General features: G+C 42.0%; 1 protein-coding gene across 1 annotated transcript in view; it reads right to left on the reverse strand.

The window, feature by feature from the left end:
• Positions 1 to 13867, reverse strand: part of tenm2 (teneurin transmembrane protein 2) — a 267237-nt gene extending 253370 nt beyond the window's left edge. Inside the window, 1 exon segment of the mRNA XM_034223289.1 lies at positions 13466 to 13867. The gene's annotated coding sequence lies outside the window, so the exon portion shown is untranslated.
• Between the last annotated feature and the right edge of the window lie 1276 nt (positions 13868 to 15143).

Here is a 15143-nt window from a genome sequence, read left to right on the forward strand (position 1 = left end):
AAGAGTTTCAACATATTTTACTCTGTCGTGAAACTTCATTTATCAAAAAATAAAGGAGATGTCGATTACAGGTGTCCCAGTTTTCAGCAGAATCTAAATGAGTTGATAAATAGAAAAGCTGTCCACTCCGTCATGCAGGTATAGCAGCAGGACCAATAATTGTTTATTAAGCACCAATTAACATATCATCTTTCAGACTGCTGTGAAATATTGCTTCATCAGTCACTTTATGCATTATAATATGCTAATGCATTTACATATAAAGCTCTTTATCTTACATAAATAGGTCAAATATAGCACATTTGTCTGACTTCTGATAAAGGGATAGTTAGATACATATGTTACAGACATTTTCATACTACCTATGGTGCTATTTATCAGTCTGGTTTATTTTGGTGAGAGTTCTGTAGTGTTTGAGATACCGGCTAGAGATGTCTACCTTCTCTCGCATATAATGAATATATATGGTGGTGCTCATAGCAGAAGGGCTGTCAGTCGATTAAAATATTTAATCGCAAATTAATCGCACATTTTTTATCTGTTCTAAATGTACCTTAGAGGAATATTTTAAGTTTTTAATACTCTTATCAACATAAGAGTGGACAAATATGCTTTATGCAAATGTTTGTTTATTATCATTTTATCAATGACAAATATTCTCATGAATATTAAACATAACAACCTCTGAACATTAAAAATATCCGCCTCAATTCAACCTGGAACCTCTCTCATACAATACTGTGTGTGTGTGTGTGTGTGTGTGTGTGTGTGTGTGTGTGTGTGCACGCGCGTGTGTGTGTGTGTATATGTGTGTGTGCGCGTGCGTGTGTGTGTGTGTGTGTGTGTGTGTGGAGAGACACTGTGATGGATCGTTGGAGCTATGTGCAACTCAAGGCATATGCTCGAACGGGAACTGCCTGGACGCTGCAATCATGTTGCGCGCACTATCCGTGCTGAGTGTGCTGACTGTTCGTACAATGTCCCACTGTCTCGCTTCCTGCATAAAGTTAAGTGCTCGGCGCAGTTGTCGGCGAAATGTCGCTCCTCTGTTTTCATTGAAACAGCTCCTTATATCCGTTAGCGCAGCTAGCTAGCACCAGATGCTAACAACAATACACGTAATGTGTGCACGTTCTCTCTCTCTCTCGCTCGCTCGCTCGTGCCACACATACACACACCCTCCCGGTCCTCCCGATGGCCAGTCGGTGCCTGCCGGTGAGCGTGGAAGTGTGGTCTGCCGCAAGCGGACGGCAGGAGCGGGGCTGTCAGCATCAGCTTGTAGATGGTATTTTAAACTCGATGCGCTCTGAAACTACGGGGCGGCCGAGGACAAAAAATACACATGTGTTAATCGCGTTAAAATAATTAGTGGCGTTATTTTTTTTTTGCGTTAACGCGTTATTAACGCGTTAACTTGACAGCCCTAAGCAGAACAAATACTTTTGAAAGGCTCATCAACAATGTCTCTTTCCAGAAATCATGTCAAGGTTGCTCAAGATAACTTACACGCCTTGCCATGCGCAGATTTATGTAAGATCTCTTTTTCTTTCTACCCACAGTATCACTGTATCATAAACTCATGGACAAGAGGCTTTACAAAGCTCGCCTGAGCTAGCTAACGTTAAGCTAAGTCGAGGAAAACGCCATTATGTTTACATCTCACACTATTTCAAGCCTGTGGTCCATAAGTAGTGCATCTTTCCTTCTGGGCAGTGATAGAGTATGCCAGAATAGTTGTGTAAAGAAAACAGTTCCGAATCAAAACTGCTCATAAGGTCTGTGGATTATCTTGAGTAACAGGGTCAGGATTTCTTGAAAGGGACGTTGTTGCTGAGTTTTTCATTTGGGGCTTTGAGCACCACAAACCAAGTTTCATCTAGTTAGTTCTTGTTCTAGTCCAATTGGTGTCGCTAAGGATCATGGTTCACTTAAGTCTTCTTAAACACACATTATCCGGTATGGTGTCTTATAGGGATGCACCGATACCACTATTTTTCATACCAAGTACATGTAAGTATATGTGAGCTAGCTGGCCCTAGGCTCTGGAACACTCTGCCCCTCCATGTGAGGTCGGCCCAGACACTAGGGTTTTTTAAATCAACACTTAAAACTCACTTCTTTTCTCTGGCCTTCTAGTCTGAGCGGAGCACGACTCCTGACATTTCCCTGTGTGATTTGTTATTTGTGCTGTTGTATTTGTTGTAAAGTATTTTTATTATATGTACAGCACTTTGGCTCGACCAAAAATCGTTTTAAAAATGTGCTATATAAATAAAACTTTATTTGATTTAAGTAATTGCCGATACCGAGTACCAATACTGAGTACTTAATAATACCATATGGGCTCTGACATTGTTTAAGGACTTGTTAGTGGAAAATAAACTGTGAACAGATTTGGACAGTTCCAGAAAACCTCGCGTCGGATGTTCCTTTTTTCAAAAATGACCGCCTCAGTTCACATTATCCCTTACATAGTTTGCAGCCTGCTCAACTTTTGTGATCATCTCTTGTCCTAAAATGTTCTCAAACTGCAGACTTTGCTCTACCTGCTCAACTGACGAGAGCTTTAAGCTACGTTGCAGAAAAGCGGTATCGGGCGCGGAGTAGATTTGCGATAACAAGTACGAGTACATGAGGATAGTATTAGACCAATACCCGATACTGGTATTTGTATTGGTGCATCCCTAGTGTCTTATGTGGCTATAATAATAGGAATAATCAAAGTGAGGTAAATCTGTCAATGTGAAAATCCAATGCTTCAAAAGAAACAACTGAAACTTTACAATATAAATCCAAGCACATTGTTCCAAGAACCCATCCTCAGTCCTTATCAGCTCTCACTCGTCAATTAAACACAGATTCTTAAATCAATGTTGAGTAAAAGCAGCGTAATGAACACACTGGACTGGACTTGAAAACATATGGTGTCTAAACCCATCTGCCTAGACACACTCCGACACAAACACACTGATGTGACATGCCCGTATATTTGCCAGGGTGTCACCTCACACCTTATGCCCTTCAGGACAAACAAATAAAGAATCTTAAGGCGACACAACAGCCGGTCGTATTAGAAAATACTTAAGGAATTAGCTTTAAGTAGGGATGTTCTGACCGGGCGTTATAAAAATAACACCTAGACATTCACACACTGCGTACTTACATGAACGAAAAGCCACTTTTGCACACAAATGTCTCAGAGGGTGAACCACATCACAACGTCCACTCACATTATTACTATTCTTTGTAAACATGAAATATGAATGCAGACAAGTCATTTTCTATGTGCAAGTGGTCTACATGTGTGTGTAATGTGTGTGATAAGATTAGAATCATGCAGGACATTCATCTATTCTGTAGCTGCTGAGGAGATTGAGTGGGGTTGGGTGATATGAAAGCACTTTGACAAAGGATTACATTACTCTCTCTCCCATTATGTCTGTCATACAGTACTCTTTGGCTCTCTCCAGCCCTCACATTTGATAACTGACACCACCTATGATATAAATTGAGTATAGATTAAGACTCAAAGAAAAGGAGCTATGCACATGAGTATTAGCGCTCTATGTTTGAGTTAGATATTTCTTTAGGAACTTTCTAAGTGGAATTCATCCTCCTTTGCTATTTCTGTGCCATTATGTGTAAATAAAAGTATGGTAATCTACTATGGGGAAGGGATAACACAAACGTCCTCAGTTGGAAGAGAATGAATGAAGCAGAAACATGCTAAGTACCACTGGTGCCATTATACGAGATTATTAAATGTATGTTTAAATGCCTCATACTGTAGACATAATGAGAAGCATAACCATTAGTTAATGAAATAGGTTGCAATCTAGTCTAGCTGCTGGCAGTTAGCAGCAGTAGGGGTTGATGCATGGAGCAGGGGTTTGCTCTGTTACTGTGTGGGAATGCTGCTATGGCTTTAAGTGCATTCATCACTCTCTGTGATCTGGCATCAGGGATTGGTTTTGCTTAAGGTTATGAAATGAAGTTCTAATATTATGAAGAAATATTAGAGGCAAAAACAATGTTTTTCCTGCATATTATTTTGAGGGAAACATAATCCCGCCAGGAAAACATGTTTTTTTAAAGCATGTTTTTAATCAGTGTCCGTGGAAATCCATAAATGGTAAAAGCTGTGGATGACCCTATACAAAATTAGACTTTCATTTAGGGGACCAGTGTTCGTTTCACCTGCAACAAACAGTCAACATAGACTTCAATTACTTAAACTTTCATATTTTGACCACAAGGTTTTAGCTACAACCTAAAAAAAGTACTTGGATTGCCTTAACATAACATTTTGTTGCACTTCATTAAGTTGGAATTCCCAACCAAATTAATCACATGCAACACGGGAGAACATACAATTCCCTTTTTAGTGATTGAGAATTCGGTTTAGTTGTATGGAAAACATTTTTTATAGGAAACAGTGTTGATGTATTCAGATAAACAGTCGCAGGCTGCAGCAAAGACTATGATTGCAGTTGCCACGATTTATTTCTGACTTGTTGCCTTTTTATTTCCTGTAGTATTACACCACTAGTAAGACTGGGCGTTACCTAGTAAACCAGGATTGAAAGCTTAAGGATTCCATCTTTATTGTAAAATAAATATACACCCATTTGTCTCAATGGGTATTCACAATGCAAGGTATTTGATTACAACAGAGCCAGCCTACATAAGGCTCCGTATAATCACTGAGCAATCTAGAGATGTAGATGTTTTAACATGATTAAACGCTTTGCAGTAGCAAGGCTTATAGTAAGCCTGTCTCTCAAATTAACTTGATTGCCTCTGACACATTCAACAAGAACTCAACTTGTTATCAATCACATTCAGTGGTTACTGCCTTTTTCTGTTGTTTTTCCTTTGCACAGATCTCACATATGAACTTTCTCTACATGCCTAAAGACATCACTAGAAACATTTAATTGCAACCGCAAGTTTGTTTCTAAAAATGTTGTTGGCAAATAACATTCCTATAAAAAGAAACAACTCTCTCACAAAAGAGAAGGTCACTGTGTTCACAGGATAACACTGGTCACTAGAGAGATAGAGAGAGATACTAAGAAAGAGAGAGCCGTCTCGATAAAAACATACAGGGAAGCCATAATGACAAAAAGCGTAGGAATCTAAGCTACAGTTGAGTGTAAATGCTCTCCATTACAATAAATGACTTCATTACAATAAGGATGTGTTCAGCCACCCTCTGTGTTTTCAATGAGTTTAACTGTGCAACGATTCGTTGAAGTGTGCTCAAGTAATAGAGCTTCAGATGCAGCCTGTGGTATTTACACGTATCCTCTCAATGTGCCAGTACAGCTCAGGACTGCCAAAGAGTATTAGTACCTGCGCAGAGCACCTGTGTGTGCACACTTATGTGCACACACACAGACACACAAGTGTATTTCTCTGCCTTTCGCTGTGCCTATTAAGACATAGGAGCTTTTAGCACCTAGCAGCATTAATCCTATAGCCTTATGCTCCCTAGTAGTGAAGCCAAATGGCCTTACACACAGACCCTCACACACTCTCTCCCCCCCCACTCCCTTTCTCTCTGTGTGAGTGTGAGCATCTGTGAGTGTTTGTGATGAATGGACGAGGCGAAAGAGGAGAGGGGTGAATGGGAGACATTGCGCCACTGAGGTCAGTGAGGAGAGAGACAGAAGAAGAGAAGGAACAAGGGAGGCAGAGAGGAGAGGAGGGGATGGGTTTATCTAGGGGTGAGGTTATGAGAATGTGTGCATGGCGGAATAGTTGCACATGAATTGCATAAAAAAGCACCACATGCACCCTGCCCCTGCGTTTATGTCCTTCTTGTCAGGCATGCAGAGTGCGCCTGGGCCGACGCGTGTTTCTGTTATTGTGTGCGCACCGGTGTGTGTGTGTGTGTGTGTTTGTGTGTGCATGCGTGTGCAAGGCCGAGGTAGGTTAAACTTGTACTCGTGAAGTGTTCCCAGAAGAGATTAATCATCCTGTGCTGGAATGCAGCATCGCGGTCATAAATCATCACCTGACCCCTCTCCCTCTCTCTTTCTCTCTCTTCCTCTCAGCCACACGTAGCGGTGGAGTGAGGGTAAAGGAGAGTCATTGCATATCTGCAGTAAACAAACAGCCAGCAGCCCTGACAGAAGCGCGAAAGGCAGGAAACCGAGCGTATTGTCCAATACAAGGGTCCAATTGATTGATCAGTCAAACTTATGGAAGACTGTTAATGACAAAACCATTCACCCAACAAAAATGCAAAACCAAAATGGTAGCTATAATTGATGTTTTAAACCAAAAAACAATAATTCTGAAATAGATTGGAGTAAAAAAGCATCTTGGCATGTTAACTTAACCTTCGAGTATTGAAAAAAATCGATATTGGACGATTTTGAAAACTTTAAATTATTGCCAACATGTTTTTTAACATTGTATACAATTTCATCATATGGCAATGGTGAGATAATAATGTATTTGCTAATTTTGGTTGGATCAATAACCAATTGTTAATTTTCTTGAAGGCAGGTGAGCTACACATCTATCTGCCACCCTGATCACCTCATCTTTCCATTCCGACTTGGTCCATTAAATTAACAAAGCCAATTGGTATTCAAAGTTAAACATAAATCATAAACCTTATTCTAAAGATTTCTGGGAATCCATAAGATTTGTTCTGATAAAGGTGGAGTGCGAAAATGTAATATCCTCATTGATTGATCAAGGCAGCCGTATCCTAACAGTTTGGTCATGTTTTAAATCATGGGAGAAAGCTGTGGTTAGGATCACCAGTTAGAAAGCTTAAGGGACGGATGGAGCCAAGAAGAGCTGTTTAACAAATGTGTGTCTGAAACCTTTAGACACTCCCCACTCTGATTTCATCCGGCAGTCAATGCTACACTGTGCATTTTGCAACTCAGGTTAAAGAAGAGAGCCTTCCTTGGTTATGTTCAAGTACAGGAAATTGATTTTGTAATATTAAAAATTCAACAGCCGAGTTTCATTACTTTTCTGGGCCTATTCCCTTTCCCTTGTGGAGTGGGAAAATATCCCAGTTTATTAAATTACTTCTCTGAAAAGTCTCTGGGGATGCCATCTTAACTCACATCCTCCTTCACAAAGCCATTTTAGACTGTAACTAGGCATGTCTGCTTAGAAAGAGAGACAGAGAGAGAGGGAATAAGCAATACAGGGGATAAAGGTACACTCAATTCCCTGAATTCATTGGCTGCCACAGAGAGTTTGTGGTTATTCCATTGGCTGTGAAAGGCACAGAATCAAATGATGCTACAAATCAGGAGTGGGGGGGGGGGGTTAGAGCGCAGTAAATGGAGAAACCACAGTACCTGGAATTGCTAGTGTGTGGTTAGATGTGTCCCTTTGCTATGTCCTCGACTAGTTAGGGTTCTAGCAGAAGGCTCATGCAACCTCAGTTGAAGTGCATTAAAAAGTAAGAAAGGCAGAGGTTAAAGCAGGTTCACTGGCACAAAAGATCCTCAAGCATCATCAGTGATTTTCTTTGCTACACGTCCTATCTGGCTCTGAAGGAGTGAAGGGTCAGGGCTTAACGGCTTCTGAAGGCTCCAGCATTGAATCGTCACTAGTGTCTTTGAGCATGACTCAACCAGCCACACCTTATAAGGGCAGCAGAGGACAATTCCACTTTCCACTGCATTTTTCACAACAGAGACAGAGAGAAAAGGCAGGAGAATTTCTAATTGGTATTGGAGACTACTCGCCTCTCCTCACTGATGGGAAATAGCTTTAAAACACAAACCCTGCACTGCAGGGTCGACAGACGAAGGTTCTTCGTTGTTACTTTTTATGTAACCGAGCTCTGCAATATCAGCCAAGAAATCCTGTTTTATTCTCTGGGCAATTTGCTTGCTTTTGCATCTTAAATGGGAGTAAAGTTACTTTACAATGGCATCAACCTTTACATGGTGTGCATCCTAGCAGATTTCCTTTTAACTGGCGGATGATGAGCATCTTACTTGTCGAAAATGGCAATCATTCTGCCAATAATGCTACAACTAAGACAACGTTTTTTTTTTCTTGACAATCGATAAATCATTTCTAATAATAAGCTAAATATAGTGACAAAATATATAATGAAAAAGTCCCAAAGGACCTTTTGTCAATTGTTGTCTCAAACCAGTCAGTTAACAATCATATATGATTCAAAACGAAACGTTCATATCTGCTCATTTGTGACACCAGATAATTTGTTGACAGGTTAGCTTGAGAGATGATTGGATCGCTTATCGAAACACTTGCATATTAATTTTCACTTCATCAACTAATCTTTTTCTAAGCCATCGCAGTCTTTTTTAATCATCCCCTGAAAACCAGTGACGGATGGCCTAATGTGGTCTTTGCAAACATCTTGGTGCTAGACATTATGGCAGAGTGCATGGGCACACGAGTTAGTGACTTTATTTCCGCTCAACTTAAAGGCAACCAGGAAGCTCAGAGAAAGCGCCAGGAGCATGTGAGGAGGATGAGTTAAAACCAGTCGGTCAGCTGTCAGACAGATGTAGTGAATATCTTCCCGCTCTGTCATCTCTCCCAGCAAAAAACCCCACAGGATCCACGAGCATTATGATCCAAGATGAAGGCTGCTCGCTACAAGCGTCACTTTCTCTAAAGCACAGCGAATGCCGGGTGTGACACGCCAGAGTCATACGAACACACATGCACACACATGCACACACACAGTCATTATTTGAGCACTGCAGCTCCTTGAAAGATAACTAAAGGCCATAAAGGTCACGATGAGTATGGAGGGGCCAAGAGTGTTCAGACCTCATGTTAGTCTCAGAGAAACTGCAGATAACCAAATAATATGCACTGCTAATAATCAGTCTGCTGAATTCTGGCTCCAAAAAAATATTAGACGACTGTTATGTGTTCAAAATTGTCTCACTGGCTAATTCTACATCTAATATGCGTCTTGGCGGCAATTTTGCGAGTCATTGTTCCAATAAAGAGACATCCAGGGCTCTATTTCAGCAGCAGTGCATTACACGCTATGATCCAGTGTTTACCTTGATTAAATCATGCGCAACCCACAGGCTGCCACATAGTTACCATCTCTCTTCTCATCCAAAAACATGAGATTTCAGAGGCATCCATTTATACCAACTGTAAGGAAAGTCAAATTAGAGTTATAATAATTGGGGATTTTTGTTCTACAGCAGAATAATGAATCATAGAAGAACAGTTTTACTCAAAGTATTGTCTGAATACAAAAGTGATATGTTGATAATAGCTTGTAATCACTTAAAAAAACATGTTACAGTGCTTTGTAGACTCACTATTGTACAAATCCAAGCCAACATTCCTCAGAACACTTTAGTGGATAATTTTACGCTGTGGTTTCCTACCATCTACCCACCAATTAATCAATTACGGCAATTAATGCAATTTGCTACTTCATCAGCAAGTCTTTGTAATTTAAACCTCGTGAAAAACCACAGCGTATGTCTAGGCAAGCTCCCCGAAGGAGCACAATTAATGTCCAAAGTTGAAATATTGAAATATGAAACAGAGAGGAAGATAAAGCAGGAATGAATTAAATTGAGAACGAGAGAGCCGGCGCAGGGAAATACATAGGCGGACGGTAAGCAGTGCAAAACTTGTAGAATGCAGTAGAAATGTGTGTATGTGTCTCCCATGACACCGTTGTACCTCATGCCCCCCCAAGCTGCTCTGCAGGAGGCCAAAATAGGAATGGAACCATTCCTGCAGTAGTTTTATTTTCTGGATGTGGATTTATGACAGTGTGTTGATTGTATTTCTGGCTCGAAAAAGCCATGGAATCGCTGAGAGGGGCAGTAGGTTAGAGAGAGCAGCCTATAATAGAGCTCAGCTAGTATTTTTCTATTTACTGGCATGGGCTGACAATTACAGCAGGAGTATACACAATGTCACCCCTTCTCCGTTTTCTGTCACCAAGACCATGGTTTTCACCCTCCTCTTCTCTCTGTAAAGGTCAGTGTTCTTAGTTAATCAGTAGTGACAAGAGGTGGTTTATGCTTCCATTACAACCTATCCTGTTATGTCCCAAATGATAAGATGTTAAGGTCTAATGTACCTTAGAGGGGGCAGTGATATCATAAACCTGTTAATGTACGCATTCAAACACCTTTTCTGTTACCAGCTGTATTCACCTTGCAGGTGTAACTATGTGGCTTTGATCCTGGATAAAGTGTTTAAGTCATGGATGTTTAAAGTTTAACTTCTTCATATTTGACTAATATTATAGTTGACTTTTCATTCAGGAAGTATGACGCTGCGCTGTCAGTACGCTTGTCCATGTTTGTGATTGGTCGAATGCTCCAAATACCACCCCTTTCATGTGAACGCGCACCTAACTAGATAGGACACGGCTGGCTTGAGCGATCCACTTGATAACCAGCGTCGTAGGACCGCTTAGCGAGAGCGCGTATGTTTTGGATTAGGCCAACCGGCTAACTCAAACATATCCAGGTTAGGTTGAACCGGCTTCGTCGTACAGGCCTCAGATCTGCTGGGGATAACTGAATGTGTTATCCTCTCTAGAATCTTCATGGAAAAATAAAAATAAAAACGTAGTCCCTAAAACTAAATCTGATGGATTAAAGGTGTTTTTCTAATGTTGCTATGGTTGCACCGTCAGTGGCAACAGTGCTTCATATCTTGTTAAAATGCTCAGGTAAAGGAGACAAAATAAGAAAAGAAAAACAATTGTGCAGAAAACGTTGTTTCCAAAACAGTCATGAAATCAATCAAAGAATACGAATGACAGGGACTTCTCGTCTATACCTTAGAGATATAAGCAGCCTTTTTGTCATGACATCAGTAAACATGCTGCAATGTATTTATCTCTGACAGCTTTTAAAACAATGAAAACAATGATGCCCATTTCGTGGTTGAAAGGGACTTTTGGCTCCAAATTGTCAACTAAATGTCATTGCCCTGGTCACAAACATGCAGCCCTCTTTGCGGGTTCATTATCTAACATCGAGTGGGTTCTGGATTGGTTGGGAAGGACAAAATGTATTAAGTTGGCGCTCAGTACCAATACGGGTAACGCCTGTAGCGTGAAAATGGCATTAGTGAGATTGGACCATTGAGGTTTTCTAATGCTATTTTCCGTCTGTTAGCATGTGTGATTGTGGATAGCGGTATCTGCACGACGCAGGGCGAAAAGCAACAGAGGGGCTCCACTGGGTACCACTGACCGCTGAACAGCCCTCACACCGGCGGCGATTGTATTTTTGGATGCTTGTGTGTTTGTATGCGTGTGCCTATGCATTAGTGTTATTGTGTGAATCCTTCAGTCTTTAATCCCCTAATCTGCTGAACCCTGGAAATCACTGCAGTCATCTGTCAGCTGGGTCTGAGCGGGCCTATAGGGTTCAACACACAAATGCTCACAAACAAACACACACGCTCAATGATGGTCATTTATTCAACAGGGCCTGCCTCATTTCAGTCTAATGAAGATTGATGCTGCTCTTTCCAAACCTCACAGGTGTTGCAGTAGAATGTATTAATACGTAACCCACATACAGGAAGAGAGAGAGGGGGGGAAGGTGGAGATACATGAACAAAAAGACATTCTCTCTTTCATCATGTTTTGAATTCACAAAATATCCAGCACGCACATACAAATGTGTGTTTATTTAAGTCAATCAGCATTATATAACTCTATGGGTAACAGCCCAGGAGTTCATCTTGTTGAATAGTTGTGAAGGTCCAAGAAGGACATGAACTCGGACAACCCGTCCTCAGACCCCTTGAGTGAAGGCTAAACCTCTCAGGCCTGTTTTCGTGTTAGTGTGTGTGTCTTTGTGTGTGTTTCCCCGCCAAATGGGACACCCTGAGGACTTGTCTGGAGATTGTGGTTGACACGGCCTGCTGCTATCCTGCGTGAGCTCCTATTAGCACTTAAAGCTGTGGCTGGCTACACATTCGCACACACACACAAACACTGGTCATAATGATGGTAGTTGGCAGGCTAGTAGGTCGCTTAAGTACACAATGTGCACTTGCATGTATGTAAATGTGTGTCTGTAACGATCGCACGACAAACTGAAAGTCTTTGCTTTCTTTCTTTTTTTGATGCATATGGCCCTGTCACAACGCTCAAGATGGAGGGATGGAAAGTGGGAGAGTGAACAAAGAGGGTAAGAGATCACAGACTCGCCTTGAAGAGAGCTAAAGGTGGAGGAGGAGATATAGAAGGGGCCGCGGAGAGGAAGAGGTAGTGTGAATCTCAGCAGGGCGTCTCATCATCCAGATCTGCGTGGCATCTGTGTGTTTTCATGTCATAAGGTGCAGGCGTCTGCCAGGCTCTGGATTGTACAGCTGGTGTGTGGACATCATCCCTTGACACTCTACTTGACACAAATCCGACTCCAAAAGTTTTTTTATGCAGCCTTAAACTTATTGCAAGCATGTGGCATTAAATCCTAAACTAAGAGTCACACTCAGAATATAGTTCCTGAGTGAGAGGCTTCCTGCAGTGTTTTGGCCGTTGCTCTCTGCAGCTCCAGGGGACCCAGCTGGGCATTCAACCTCTCTGTGTCACCACAAAACACAGAGCATGGCAGCAGAGCAAGGATATTAAAATTCAACAGACACACCAACACACACACACTGCCTGGACATTTGATTTAGAACTCCACAAAGCATAACACCATGCATTATTTCTAATCCAAGGTGTGTGAGCAAGTTGGTGAAATATTAATGATTGAAGAAAAAATATAAAAGTGCAGTACAGAATAAAAGAGAAACTCAGGAAATGAGAAGAGACTAATAGCTGTGGATGGCACGCGGCGACGCAGAGCTGGCAGTTTGGGGAGAGGAGGCGAGAGATTATGACAGGTCAAGCAGCCAATTAAAACCCACCAGTAACTCCATATTTGTCACGATGACGAAAAAGCATAATTTTTAGCGAAGGGCAAACTTACTTTATCACGCATGTACGGAGAGCGATAAGATGTTGCGGTAGCCATAAACGCACCAGGAACCTAGAGGTTATCCGGAGCTCCTCCCGCTCCTCGCGACAGGTCTAACGTGCCACCTTGACCCTTATAAGCAAGGGAGCACTGCACTGACAATAAATGGGATTTTGACACATGACATTGCCTTGCATATGTGTGCAAACCTCAAACTCCATAGCGATTCATAAGGTCACCCCTGCTCGGGACCGTAAGGCGTGCAGATGGACAAAATGACACACAAACTGCACTGCGGACACGCGAAGGAAGCACCATGTGCCCAATGCCAGTCAAGTGCATGGCTCATATGAGGTTCACAAATGTTATTACGACAAAAGGCACCTCAATGTCACCGCTCTGTGCTGCCCTCCCCTTCGTGCAACAACAACTGATTGCGTACACACATGTGTTGGCGACAGAGATGGTGTGTAAACAACAGCAGCGCGTAAGCATCGTTTCCATAGGAATATTTTAGAAATGTCACCTACCTTTTTTTCCCTTTCAGTTACGCTGGGCATAATCCTCCTTCTTCAACTAGAACTTTTCCCTTCGCTCCAATCGAACAGTCCTGAGCTACTTGTCATTTGTTTATTGCATACTTTCTCTGCACTGTCTGTCCTGACAAGACGCTATTGCACGCAGCGTGAGATAAGAGCACGGGGGGTGAGCTGATGGAGAGGAAAAGCTATAAGCCTCCAGAACAACATCTCTCCGATCAAACGGAGCAATCCATTCCACGGTGACGGTCGTTATAGGGGACAGTGCTGACTGGAAAAGAAGGAGCCACGAAGGGCAGCTGTGAGCAAACGGCACGTCTTTCGTTGCTTCTCTTCAGAGCTGAGACGCGGCGGGCAAGCGGGCATGCTCTGAACGTGAGCGTCGGCCGATGGGCTCAGGCTGCGCGCAGCAGCATCCAGGGAGCGACCATCCACTCACAGTAGAGCAATGACCGAGGCTTGGGGAGCGCGCGTTCACGGCCAGAGCAAAGTCAATGGTCATTATGAGTGCATGTGGAGAGTAATCCACAGTATTTACAGCTGCATTACTGCAGGACGACATGCAGAATCAGTAGCAATGAAACATCTCAAGATGCAATATAATGGCTTGTCCTTAACTACAATAAGTGCAGTATTTGGGTTAATTTCGTTGTACTTTTATTTTATTATAAATGTAAAGGCATACTTTTGATTAAAACATTTAAACACATCTATAAAGACAACCTTTATAACTGTGACATTGTGTAATTCTAAGATAATTTGTATGTACTGTATTAAAAGAATAAAAGGTCAGCTCCATTATGCCCAATTGGCTACAGTGCTACAGCCAGACAGGCAAAGTTGACTCGTTGTATTTACCAGCGCTTGATCGTGCCTGCTTTGGGTGTTTGGGTTTGGTAGTACCCTCCTTCTGCGGCCTAGTGCTCATTACAGTGGTCCTCATGCATCTCTTTTTAAACAGTGCACCCACTGCACTGCAGGCTACTGTTCACATTAGCACACTGCCTAATGGGCTTTCTCTGTATTAGCAGCAGCAATCGAAAGGCGCAATAACAGAAGCATGCAATTATGCACCATAACTAGGGAAAACATTGTTAACAGTTACCCTATTGCCTTTCACTCTCCAAGCTGTAAATGCATATTTCCCAATGGAGGTATGATAATAACACCCGCTTATTTGAAAACACCTTGTAAGGAGAACCTTGTGGCTCTTTTGATAAAGATTTCATTTCCGAGGCATTTTTATGCATAACTGGGGATCGGAGGGGGACATAAACCTCCCACTTCTGTCTTTATTTATTTTTTAACTCTTTTATGTCCACCAAGGATATATTGATTAAGACAAATACGGCTTAGAGCTTATCGGGTAATTCTCGAAGCCTCGATGCGATTGGAAATTCCAGATGGCATAGTTAAATCCAGAGCAGGGGTGAAAGGAAGATGAGGGAATTATCGGATCTCTGGTGGGAAATACACAGGTGAGGTATGAGATGAAAAAATGCAGATGAGGGTAAAATGGCGTAGCCTACTGAACCATTTTCAAGTCCCCACGTGATAACCTAAAAAAACTCAGCTTTGACTTGGGCCCATGGTAACCATGCTTAATAATGCAGGTGCAGCTTGTCCGAAGCTTTTAAGTTTCCCTACTCTGTCCATTGTGGAGTTGGCT

Source organism: Gymnodraco acuticeps, unplaced genomic scaffold (genome assembly GCF_902827175.1).
Source record: "Gymnodraco acuticeps unplaced genomic scaffold, fGymAcu1.1, whole genome shotgun sequence".
In the NCBI taxonomy this organism is placed as follows: domain Eukaryota; kingdom Metazoa; phylum Chordata; class Actinopteri; order Perciformes; family Bathydraconidae; genus Gymnodraco; species Gymnodraco acuticeps.